The sequence below is a fragment of the Pistacia vera genome, unplaced genomic scaffold, assembly GCF_008641045.1.
Source record: "Pistacia vera cultivar Batoury unplaced genomic scaffold, PisVer_v2 Contig179, whole genome shotgun sequence".
NCBI classification, from domain to species: Eukaryota; Viridiplantae; Streptophyta; class Magnoliopsida; order Sapindales; family Anacardiaceae; genus Pistacia; species Pistacia vera.
In genome coordinates, this window is record NW_022195887.1 from 916,380 (window position 1) to 930,054 (window position 13,675).

At 32.8% G+C, this 13,675-nt stretch overlaps 1 pseudogene; it reads right to left on the reverse strand.

Moving 5' to 3' along the window:
• Nucleotides 1-7,881: 7,881 nt before the first annotated feature.
• LOC116126331 lies at nt 7,882-10,050 on the reverse strand (annotated as a pseudogene).
• Nucleotides 10,051-13,675: the final 3,625 nt, after the last annotated feature.

Consider the following 13,675-nt stretch of genomic DNA (forward strand, 5'->3'; position numbering starts at 1 on the left):
AAAATAAAAATGGTCACGTAAGGGCTGTCGGAAATGATTAAACGTATTCTCAAGTAATTGAAATTAACACGACATAAAGTCATGAACTCCAGGCCTTGATGACTCATTCTAAGTTCTAACGTACAGCTGATATAATAAAATAATCAATTTTTTTTTAACATTTATTATATAGTATTCTGATATTTATTATTAGGGCACACTTTAATAGAAATATATGTTAATTTTGTTTATATTAGGACGACACTTTTTGGAGATAAAACCTGTTCATGACAAACGCATTAATTTCATTCAGAAACACTTATAAAGAAATCATACATCTACAGTATACTTCTATGAGAAATTTTTCTTCTAACTGACCTTGTTTATCTATCCACACGTTTGTTATGAAGCTTATATGAGTTCTAAAAGTATATTTCAGATATTTTTTTTTTTAAATTGTGGTAGCTTAAATCTGTAGTATTGGGGATAACAGCATTAATTTATAATAATAGTCCTTTTCTTTTTTCCACAAAATATGTATAAACCTCTCTCTCTCTCTCTCTCTCTCTCTCTCTTTGGGAGGGGGAGGTAAGTTATTTCAAATTATAGAGTTATTATCCCTCGCCTCCCTGAGGTTTGCGTTTTTCAAGTTATGCCCCACAAGTTTAAAATAGCATCCCTGACCTCCCCTTAGATTTCAATAATTTTCTGAAACCTCCCCTATCCACCGTTTGTTAACAAAATTCGTTCAAGAAGAAAGTATGTAAGCCCCTTAAGTATATAGATATTTCAAATAACCCTCTTGGAGTATAATTGTATCTATTATTTATTTATTTATTATTAGTTTTTTTTAAAAAAATTAGAAGTAAATTGTATCTATTAATTAGGGGTGAGCATGAGTAGTGGGTAGAACCGGAATCGAACCGAAATTAACATTGTGCGGGTAGGTTTTGGTTCTAATTTTTTGGAATTGACATTATGCGAGTCCAATTCTAGTTCTAATTTTTTGTAATCGATACTATGCGGGTCTAGTTTTGGTTCCAATTTTTTGGAACTGATACTATGCGGGTTCGATTATGGTTCCTACATGTGTAGGAATCGGAACCTGGGATGGGAACCGATAGCGGATACTCGGGATGGAATCTACCTGGAACCGAGGTGAGTATCTGGGATAGAACCTATCTTGGAACTTGGACTAAAACGAATATTAGTAAAGAATGGGGTCTGTCGAATTGTGCATATAAAAAAAAATAAAAAATGGGATTAAGACACTTGTGGACGTGTGAACTGTGGAGGCCCCACTTGGTTGGTGTTGATTATATTAAATAATAAATATTATATATATTTTTAAATTTTTAAAATATATATTATAATATTAAAATTTTGATTAATTAATAATATAATTAGAATTATGATTCAATTAAAAATATTTTAGTGTTATTAAAAGAATTATTTTTGAATAAAATAGTATATTTGATTTAATAATATTAAATTATTTACTTCACTTATCAAGTTCTAACTTCTAAGTATTTCTATAGTAAATTAGTAATTAATTAATTATATATGATAAATTGAAAAACATTACTTAATTAAATGATTAGAAATTTAATTAATTATAACATTATGTTATAGTATGACAACTCATGCCTCATGAGTCTTGGTATATTAAGAAGAGTAATATTACATTAACAAACACTTCTCATTAACTTTTCTCTCACAAACGCGACGTGTCAGTTTACAATTGGTCAGCTTGCATGAGTTTTGTCTGACCAAATACAAGTTAACCAATTGCGAACTACCACGTCGCATTTATGGGAGAGTGTTAGTGAGCTGTGTTTGTCAAACTAGTTTTATTCTATTAAGAAATGTAAGTGTTTAACTAAAGATTCATAAAATATATTAACATTAATATTTAATTTTATTATTTTGTCACAAATTCACAATTAATGTTAATTTAACTTATGGGAAAATTCAAAAACTTCATTTTCACTCTAGTAATTATAATATTATATAAATTATTTTTATCTACTTATAAGTAATTAAGTATGAATCGAAATTCAACTAGTATCAAAGATAAATGATTAGTCATTAATATATTAAAATATAAAAATCAAAAGCACCTACTAATTGTGTATGAAAATTTTTCCGAAATAATTTAATTATTAATAATTATATTTTATTTCTCTCTTAAGAAAAAATATATTATAGTGTTAAAATTTTGAGGGTATATGATTAAAACTTAAGAGAATTAAAATAGAGTAGATTCATTAATGAAGTGTATAATTGGAATTATGATCCAATCAAAAGTGTTCTAATGTTATTAAAAGAATTATTTTTTAATAAAATAGTATATTTGATTAAATAATATTTAGTTATTTACTTCAATTATCAAGTTATAAGTATATCTATAATAAATTAATAATTAATTAATTATAACATTACATTATAGTATGACAACTCATGCCTCATGAGTCATGGTATATTAAGAAATCATAAAACAAACTTAGAGTTAGAGTCATACTAATTATTTAATTAAAGATTCATTAATCATATTAATATTAATATTAATATTCAATTTTATTCTTTTTTCACAAATTCACAATTAATGTTAATTTAATTATGAGCAAATTCAAAAACTTCATTTCCACTCTAGTAATTATAATAAATATTATATAATATTTGTATTTTTGGATAATAAAGTTCACTAAAATTTAATCATTTCACTAATTTAACTTTTTCTTGTTTCAATAATCGTTTGTGTTTTGGTTTTGATAGAGAAATTTGGTGTAAATTGTGATAAATTGATTGAATTAAGTGTTTCCTAGAGATTAGAGGATATGTGAGTCGCATTGGACACAAATGAATGAGTAATGAAAAGTTGAAAACTACTAAATGCATGTTTTCTTAATTTGTTAGGGGTGTATTTGTAAAATTTTAAGGTGTGTTTGTCATTTTTTAAACTAATAGGGGGTAATTGATTTTTTATAGGATACCCGGGTTGGGAACCGGAACCTACATTTCAGGTTCCGGTTCCGGTTCCGGTTCCAAGAATCAAAGAATTGGAACCAGAACCAGTTGGTTCCAGTTCCAGTTCCTTTTCTTGGGAACCGACCAGTTCCGATTCCCCCAAAAATTGCAGGATACCCGAAATCGCTCACCCTTACTATTAATTTTAGTAAATTTAGGGGTAATAAGGTATTTAACTAGTTTTACAGTTGAGAGCAACTTGGTTTCATTGACAGGGGGTTGAGAACAATTTCAACTTGGTCTTGATTAGGGATGGGCATGTTCCCCACCCGTTGAGGACCTGACCCAAATTGTACGGAGACCGGCCTGAGCTCGGGCTCAAAATCAATCCCCGAATTCGAGGCCGGGCTGAGGACAAAGTTAATCTTGTCCTCGGCCTGGCCTGAACACGTATCGAATTGTCCCCACCCTGACTAGGCCTATATATATATATATGTCATAATTGTCATCAATTAAACTAAAAATTAAACTCCAATTTAGCGAAAACTAGAAAACTTCAATATTAACACAAAATCAATCCCCTGGCAACGACGCCAAAAACTTGATGCGTGCTTTCACAAACATATATATGTAGCAAGTGCACTAGTCGCAAAAAGTAATAAAGTGATGAATCGAGTATTATTCCCACGAGGATTCAGTGCTAAGTACCAATTTTCCTAGTTTTATAACTTATTGAAGAACACAAAAATGTTTGAATTTGCAGGAGAAAGTAAAGCTAAAATTTAAAGCACAAAATTAAATAACTGAAATTAAACGTAAGCTAATTAACACAAATTCAATTCAAGGTAAGAGAGGTTAAGGTTTCAACTTCACTAGGATACTCTAATTTAATCTACAATGTCTGTTGCTTTTGCATACAAGGATTATAAATCGGACTCCCTAATTTGTAGAATATACCTCCTCAGGCCATATTCTCCTACTTATCCCTATCAACCTCCAACACCCAATAAAATGAAGATTAACGGTTCAAAGTCCATTAAGTTAAGTGGAATCCTAAAGAGATTTCATAGGTAGCTGAACTTATCTCCAGCGTTTGCTTAATCTACGGTGTTTACTCTAAGAAACTAGCACATAAATCACTTCTCAGTCTCATCATGCTCAACATTCAATTGAATCAAAAACCCAAAATCCAATTGCATTAAGAACAAGAATAAACACATAATCCAAGCAATTAAACTCAAAACAACATCTTATATAATAAACCATTGTAATCCAAGTTACATCAAAACCCTAACCTAAAAGTGAGTTAGTTCATACTCAAAGTAAAGAAAAACATAACATAAACTACAAATAAAGAGTTCAACATGCTAGAAATTGGAAGAGGAATGAAATCTTCCCTAAGTTGGAGACCCAAATTCTTCAAATCTCCTTCTCCTCTTCCCCTTTCCTAAGAACGTCGACTCTCTCTTCCTAACGAGCTAAGTCTCTCTTAAATAGTCGGCTAAAACCCTAGGAACTAAAACAATAAAAGAAAACGCAGCGTTCTAAAAAAACAAATTTTTCCAAATTTCGCTGAGGCAAACTTGATTTTCGCCACGGCATCGCGACGACATGCAAAAAATACATCTTTAACCTGAGAGTTTCATGCCGCGACATGCTTTTCTCCGGGGCAAAACTCTGTCTTCATTTGGTCAAATTTATGAAACTCCCCTTGCATACTTTAATACTTGAATCTTCGATTTTCTCTTTCCTTCTTGTTTCGCTGAACCTCAAGGGTGCTTCCAATCAACCTCCGAAAATCTCTGAACTCTGAAAACTCTCAAGTTTGAATCAATTGACCCCGATTTGCTTCATTTTGATCCGAAAATACGTTTTAGACCTGAAGCAAGAAATAAACGAATTAAGTAGCAATTCAGGCCTAAATTCAATGGGAAATATCCGAAAATCCTACCAAATAAACAAGAAAAACAGTATAATCCACGGATTTTTAATAGCCCTACTTAAATATTTGTAGTAAGGTTTTACTTTAACCGTTTAATCTTAAATTAATTTGAATAGTTAAAAATCAATCAATGAAGTCATAAATTATACAAGAACAAATTAATTACTTAAATCGACATTTAAAATTGTTCTAAATTAAATTTCCCAATTAATTAGAAGAACAAAGAGGAATTTTATGTGATATTCAAAGAATCCATACATTGTACTATAAAGATGAAGAGACACAATAAATTGTATCATGTATGATGTAAAAAGACACAATTTAGTAATTTACTAATGTAAAAGAAAAAACGCATTTGTCAAGAAATTTCCACTTTAATAATTAACTGTTTCATATTATTAATTGATCGAATTCAAATATGATAATAATAATATAAATGTGGGAACATTGAGTGAAATCATATACAAATGGGTAATAAATAATAATAGAGAAATTGTTTATATTAAATATAATAAGCTAAATTTGCATATATAAATTAAATATAATAAATCATTATAATTATTTTTAGTACATAATAAATATGTTATATATGTATATATATAATGTCTAATGTATAATACATATGATACATTATACATAAGTATTATACATAATATATTATTATCTGTAATTATATGTCAATACATAATATATATGTTATATATGTATAATGTATCATTTGCTATTTTGATTCATTAAAATAAATCAATAAATCATTATAAATATATTTTTTTGTCCTTCATTAAATCTCTCCAAGGATGATGAATTTTGTCTCCTTCTTCTCTCACGTTCCTTTACCTCCCAAGCGAGTGAACTCCCCAAAATTTCCTTTTTTGTTCCTTAAATAGTGTTTCCCTTATTGGGTGAAAACCATTGTTTTAAAAGCCGGACCGGACCGGCTAGTCTAACCGGTTAGACCAGGAACCGGTCACGTGTCCGGTTCGGGTTAAGCTTAAAACCGTTATAAGCAATGAACCGTATTAAACCGTTAAACAACTGGATTTTTTCAGCGAACCGCCGGTCCAACCGGACCGATTGATAAACCGGTCCAATTAAAAATGAAACTAAACCTAATACACGCTTCTTCTCATCGCGTTCAGTTGAATCAGTTCATCTCTCTCAGTTTCTCACACAAATTTCTCAGCTTCTTCTCTCTTCTCTGCAAAAATTTTTCAGCTTTGTCTCTGTTGTCTGTTCTCTGTGAAGATTTCTCTCTAAAATCCCACCCAAATCGCATCTGAACCCTTTGAAATTGTCCTCGCTCGCCGGAAATCGAAGACGTCTTCCTCCCTCGCCGGAAATTGACGACAAGTCGACGACAGCTTCGTTCATCGCTGGAAATCGACGGCGACAACTCCATTCATTGACGACAGCTCCATTCTTCGATCCAGGTAATAAACACGCCATTTTCAATCCAGCTTCAATAATCAATAATTGATGTTCTTGAAAGTAGCGTTTACTGAATGTTACTGCAGAATAAGAATTAAGCTTTACTTTGACAACTTAGTTGATGTTCTTGCCTGTATTGAATAGTTCAGATGACTAAACCTTGACATACTACCACGAAATAACTAAAGTATAAAATTTTGTCTGCCTGGTACAATTACTGATTGGTTGTGCCCTCTGTTATGTGGTTGGATTCATTTTGTCTGCTTCCAAGGGATTTGGTTACTGATGCTACCCTCCCTGATTATGTTGTGATGACCTGCTCTTTGTTATTTGTGCTATTATATGAGAATTGTTGGATGGTCTGTGGAGGTTGGCCTTTACACTGGTTAATTAGGAAGGTTTATTATTGTGGAAGAAGTGGTTTTTGCCGTGGTGTGTTAGCTCGAAGGATTTTTGATTGGTTTGTTCATTATCAGTTTTGTTGTTTGACCTTTACCTTTTTGGATTACAAATTTTGCCTGTGGATACTTCACTGCTTTGATTGGCAATTGGTGTTCTGTGTTTTTTATGATTTATGCATTTTATTCTGTCTATACAGTTTCGTATTTGATATTTGTTTGGTAAATCTATTATTTCATTTGGTTAAGCATCAGTATTACATTATTCTTTCATAGAAAATTACACTGGTAGAAGATTCTAGAAAGAATTTGCACATTCATTAGTATGGTTCATCACCCTTATTAAACTTGCTTTGTCTTGGATTATGCATAGGATTCTAAAGATTTATGTTTTCTGATTTTATTTAAGCAACTTAGTATCTATTTAAATTAAATTACAAGTTTTAACTTATGATTTCTATTTTTTACTTAAATTTGCGTAGATGGTGGTGATGGTTATGATGAAGGTGATGAATTTTGATGCCAGTGTGTGAAGCTCAATCAACATGGAGACGGATAAAAGAAAAAACACTTGTATCAAATGTTTTGTTATTAATTAGTATGAAAGCTACCATTGTTGTCTATTTTTCAATTAAAGAAAGGACTAGTGCCTCAAAACGAGGGTTGTTTTTATATGATCTGATCCGAACAAGAGAGAGAAAGAAAGAAAACTTAAACACCCTCAAGTCATTACACCTTTGGCTGCTACATGATCCAAATTATGTAAATATAGATGGGATTAGTGGGATTATTATTAACACTAATAGTATTCCGTGTTTTGTATGTTCAAACTGCTTAGCTGTAGTTGATAAAGTTGAATGATACATATCTAAGTTGTTGTTGTCCATATCTGATCGTCTTTTGCTTAATAAATAAAGAAAAATCCATATACATTTAAAAATTAAAAAATAGAAATTTCCTGTATTTGAAAGAATCAATTTAAGAAACATTTCTTCCCCGCAAGAGTGCTCAATTCTTACACTTAATCCCTATTAATTCTAGATGCCTATTAATTTACAGTAAATTAATAATATTATAGTCGTCCGACTGCACTGGTGCAGGGCGACTTCACCCTATATCTGGTCAATTGTTGTTGATCTTGGTGACCTATACTGATTTCTACGGTGATTAGTGACTTGTGATTTTGGCGATGGTGACTGCTCTCTTCCTTGATTCCCTTTTTGTTTCACTTTCCTTTACATCTTCCTCCTTGCGCAAAGTGTCGGTTGGAACTGTAAACACAAATGTTCCTATTGGAATGTCTTCATGTCTTTGAGCGGCTCCAAAGTCTTAACTACAGTGCTCATTGTGGGTCTTTGTCTTGGCCTGTGGCTGAGGCAGAGATAAGCCAATGCAGCCGCCTTTCGGCGCCCGTCTCTGAGTATTGGCCTTCAAGTCTCGGATCCATTATTCGACCAAGTTCCGGGGATCATTCAACATAGGTCTCGCCCACTCTACTAAGTTCTGTTCTCTTTGAGGACGGCTCTTGTCCACCGACCTTCTCCTGTTAAAAGCTCCAATAACACTACCCCAAAGCTATAAACATCACTCATTGCAGTCAAGTGACCTGAAAAACATTTACTTTTATTTCAAGGCTAAGAAACTTTAAGAGATGGAAATGCACAAAATAGTATTTTCAATAAAGTTAATTACCTGTCATGATGTATCAGACGGCATAGCCTTGTGTGCCCATAACTCTTGTGGAAACATGCGTGTCATCTCCTTCTGGACCATCTTTTGCTAGCCCGAAATCTGAGGTTTAGGGTTGTAATCCTAGAGAATAAGAAAAATCACATTAGCCAAAATAGAAAAGAAAGGAAAAAAAATGCAATTTTGGGTGTAGATATAGAGGAATAGTAAAATGCTTACTGAATCTAACAAGATGTTTGAAGCTTTAAAATCCCGATATATGACAGTTTTTTCAGCTTCATGGAGATACTCAAGTCCCTTTGCAGCTCCATGAGCAATTTTCATTCTTGTTGACCATGGTAGTGATACCGAATATCCTGCACACACAAGGAGAATCACATTAGTCTCCTCATTGCTTCAAAAAAAACTTCAGAAAAAACGTTTTTATATATATATATTGCGTACTTCTAAAGAGCTGATTCTCTAAGCTGCCCCGTGGCATATATTCATAAACCAGTCCTATGTTCTTCTTCGCAACAATACCCAATCAGCTTCACCAATGTGATGTCTCAATTGTGCAAGAATTCAACTTCTGTCTTCAAAGGAAAAAAAGGAAATAGAAGATAAGTTAATATTTAAAACAGTGGAAACTCCAATTCCTTGTAAAAATCTTTAATTATGATGTATAATTATCAATTTTGTCCAGAAAGTACTCACCACCACTCCTTAGTCCCTGCAAACCATCCAAATCCAGAAGCTTAACGGCCACCGGCTGAGCCTTCAAACCAGGCCGAAGTTTGTCATCGATGAACCCCTTGTGCACCGGTCCAAATCCACCTTCACCGAGAAAATTACTCGACGAGAAGCTCTGCGTGATCACCTTCAGCTCGGCCAACGTAAAACATGAAGGTTTGAACCAGCAAGAGATACGGAAAGATCTTCCGAAAGCGTAATTGAACGGGATTTCAAATCCAAAATGAAAGCCTCTGGAATGAGCTTTGCTTTGTCACTGCCTTCTTGGGCTTGTCTGTATTTAGGCTCCTCTTAGCAGCGAACAATTTGGGAAATATATCTCCCGTAAATTTCTCTTCGCGACAGTCTAGCTAATGATGAATGGTTCCTGAAAGCCCTAGTGGTTTATCAGATGAAGATCCAAGCGTTGATGTCAAAATCTTGTTGTTATCTGAAAGAGAGAGAAGTAGGTTTGGAGAAGGTTAAAGATGAAGAAATGAGAAGGATTAGGAGGGACCTTTAAAGGAGAGGCAAGACTAATATTCAAAATACGAACGTTTCTCTGAAATCCCAATGTTGAGAAACTCCTTCTATCTTCCTTGGAATTTTTCTATGAATTTATGCCATTCTTTGCATAAAAATATATTCTTGATATTCAACATGGAACTCTTCCACCTTATGTCCTATTTATAATATATTTAAATGTTATTATATCATTTGATTATTGTGTTAATACGTTCTAAGTCCACAAGTTGGTTCAATATAAATTACTTGATTACCCTTCTTGACTTTCGCGTTATGGTGAAAACAATAGAAATTTCGATACGGATTTTCCTCCTTGGAAGTTTATGCTAAAAGCACGCATTCGAATCACCAATTATTTAATACTAAATCCCATAAAAATTCAGCACCATGAAATGAACTTCCCATATTCATGTTTAGGCATGCTTCTACTTCACCACGTCACTTTCAAAAGCTATACTTTTGGAAAAATCTGAAAGCTTTTTATTATTAATATTATATAAATCTGATATGAAATATATATTATTTTTCATAAATTTGTATTTATCAATTGAAAGGGCATTTCGTCTAATCGCGATCATGTTCTTGGGACTTTGGTAAGGTCTGCTTGCATATTGGGTAACCTTCTGGAAGCTTAGGTCCAGACTTAAAATAAATAAAATAAATGATTGCATTATCTTAACTATAATGTACATAACCGGCCTCTATGAGTGACGAGATGGCACCAACTAGTGTGACCCGCGTATGTGCGGACTTTTCTGCTTGGGTAGTCTACGGTCAGAATCTTGCATTTAGTTGACTCAGATCTCCTCTACGGTGAGCCCATAACGCGGTGGTTGAGGGGCGATCCCTAACATCTTGTTTAACCTGTACGATTTGATGTTAAAACTAAAACCAAAATGAATCAAAACATTTAATATAATCATGCAGATAAACTTAAACTCTTGTTTTTTTTGTACAAATCTGAACCGGAGAGAAGCTTCCGACTTCGAGTTAGAGGTAATTTGTCAATGAGGGAGTAGGTGAGTTGTGTGGGGTGGCCATTTGTCAATTTTCATGTCGTTACTTGAGGAAAGTCAATGTATATTATGTCATTTTAGTTAGAATATAACGACCGCGTGGTGACATCGTCTGTTTATCTGCGTCAAAACGAAAGTTTTAAGACTAAATCATTTCTTCTGTCGAAGCAGATTTAAGTTATTATTGTTGTCTATTACTAATATTTGGTAGAAATCAAATGGGAACATACGAAAATAAATATCTTATTATATACCTAATCTTCTAGCTCTCTCTCTCTCTCTCTCTCCTCATCCTCTCTCCTCTCTCTCTCTCTCTCTCTCTCTCTCTCTCTCTCTCTCTCTCATATAATATATATATATATATTTAGAAGGTTAACTTTTCATCATAATCATCAATGGATGGTCGATGGTAAAACAAAATATTTTATTTAGTGAGTTCTTAAATTCAAGTTCTCACATACCCTACTAGGGTAATTACTTAACGGTTTATTTGGTTGTCAACTTTAAAACTCCGAAAGATTAATTGAGGTGCTTATAATCTACCTCGAACACCTTTAATCAAAAACAAAAAAAAAAAAAAAAAAACCTAAAAACTCTCATCGACAAGTTGTAGATCTCTCTTTCAATGACAGCTTATTCTTTTTTTTCTTGCTAGCTCAGTATATCAACTATGAACCACAATTCCACAAATGCTCTGGAAGAGACAATCCACCATGCATCACTCGATGATCGATCCATGACAGGATCCCTCAAGCAATCCTTTTAATTTATATTTTATCCATATACGACATTGACCCTTAAAAAAATTAGAATATAAAATTATACTTATTAGTTGAGAAATATATCTCTTTCACAATTTATTTATTGTCACACCCTTTGAAAATACAGTAATATATGTTATTGTTATTATTCTTACTATTATCATATATTATTTGTATCTCATCGTCAATAATTAGGATGACTAATCAATTAAGTACAACTACTTTCACCTTCTCTATAATGCGTATGGAACTTCACCAAACACTCAAATATATACCAAGGAGTTTTGAATTTTTATTTTTTTATTGACTGGAAAGTTTATCTAAAAGCACTATAATTATAGCAACAAAATACAATATCAACTTTGTATACATGAAAGTTAGGAGAAAAGTCTTAGTTTGTATACAAACCATGACCAAGAAGGTTGACATTTTCCTCTCATCATATTCAAATTAATTTACTGCATTATTTATGATTAATCTTGTTTAGAACCGGTTGACCAGACCATTAATACAAGATTTAGATTAAGTAATTAATCAGCGGTTACAGTTAATAATATAGCGATGCCTAAAGAATTATTGTAGACTGGATGTAATAATGACCCAGTGGGAGAATGTTGGAGTTGTCGAAACTTCAACATTAATGGGTAACGGAGACGCACTCGGGGTCCCGCTGACCGGTCATGGTCAGGGGTCACGGGGGCAGCCCCCCGAGCCCGTAAGCGGTTTTGGGCTTTTCCATGTATAACCGCTGTAGAATTTCTTTAAGTTACTATTCCTTTTTGGGTTGGGTTGGATGGAAAATCCATGTAAAACTAGGTTTATCTCTTAACGTATATATAACATACTTTTCTCTGTTATGTGTGTTTAGAACAATTCATTCATTGTAAACGAGAGAAGTGAGACATATTGCAATTATTGACTCAGCTGGACGTAGTCTACATTAGGTGAACCAGAGTAATCGCACGTATTATTTTCTTTGTTTACTGTTTGATTTGTTTTACTATTATTTTATTCCTGTTATTACCTTATTCGTCCGAGCTAAAACGACTCTCATTAGTGGTGACTGTCCTAAACACAACCAATTTCTTATAAGAACATACACGTGTAAAGGGCTGACCAGAAATTGCATACGTGTGAGATATATTTAGTAGAAAAAAATGTATGGACCCAGGGGAACAGTCTATGGTGTAAGCGTGTTATAAACGAAGCGCACAACGTGCAGTAGTAATTACTAAATACATAATTAGGTAATGGGTCAGAGTCACCTTATGATTGGCCCACCTTTCTGACAAAACACATAAAATTAACGCTAATTTAATTTGAATATAAAGTGAAGTCTGATTGCAGAAGTTTCAGGGTGGACGACTACCTCTTAACGTGTCAGCGATGCTTGTGAAGGCTTTTTCCCATGTGATTTTTAATTAATTTGGGCGCAGTCATAATGGATTCCTGTTTGCTACCAACGTCTCCATTTTAGGGTAATATTACGATAACCATTTTTTTTATAAATTTTTCCTTATAATTTTAGTAAGGTAATTTGTAATATCACTTATAATTAATTAGTAGAATTTATGCGAAACCAGAAAGATTTTGTATGAACGAACCAATTGTGAGTTATTACATTAAAATTGAGAAAAAATTTATGAATGAAAGTTATTTCATTGATGTATCTCAAAACTTTATAGAAATTATGGATAAAACCAATTAGTTTTTAATGAAAAATTGAAACTGAAACCAATCATCTACACTAACTATCAATAATTTTATAAATTAATAATGTTTATACCTTATGTTTTTGTTATGGAAATAATTTGGAAGAAAATACCGTTTTGATATGGGTCCAACACTGAACCCGCGGGAATTTGGGTCCAACACCTGGCTAATTGGTTAACCTTCTTCCATATCTAAAAGAAGTTGGGTAGCCATGAATACGACTGATGGGTCAGAACAGTTAGACCAACTGACACAAAGTTATTCCAAACTAAACAAAAAATAAAAATGGTCACGTAAGGCTGTCGGAAATGATTAAACGTATTCTCAAGTAATTGAATTAACACGACATAAGTCATGAACTCCAGGCCTTGATGACTCATTCTAAGTTCTAACGTACAGCGATATAATAAAATAATCAATTTTTTTTAACATTTATATATAGTATTCTGATATTTATTATTAGGGCACACTTAATAAGAAATAATTGTTAATTTTGTTTATATTAGGACGACCACTTTTTGGAGATAAAACCTGTTCATGACAAAC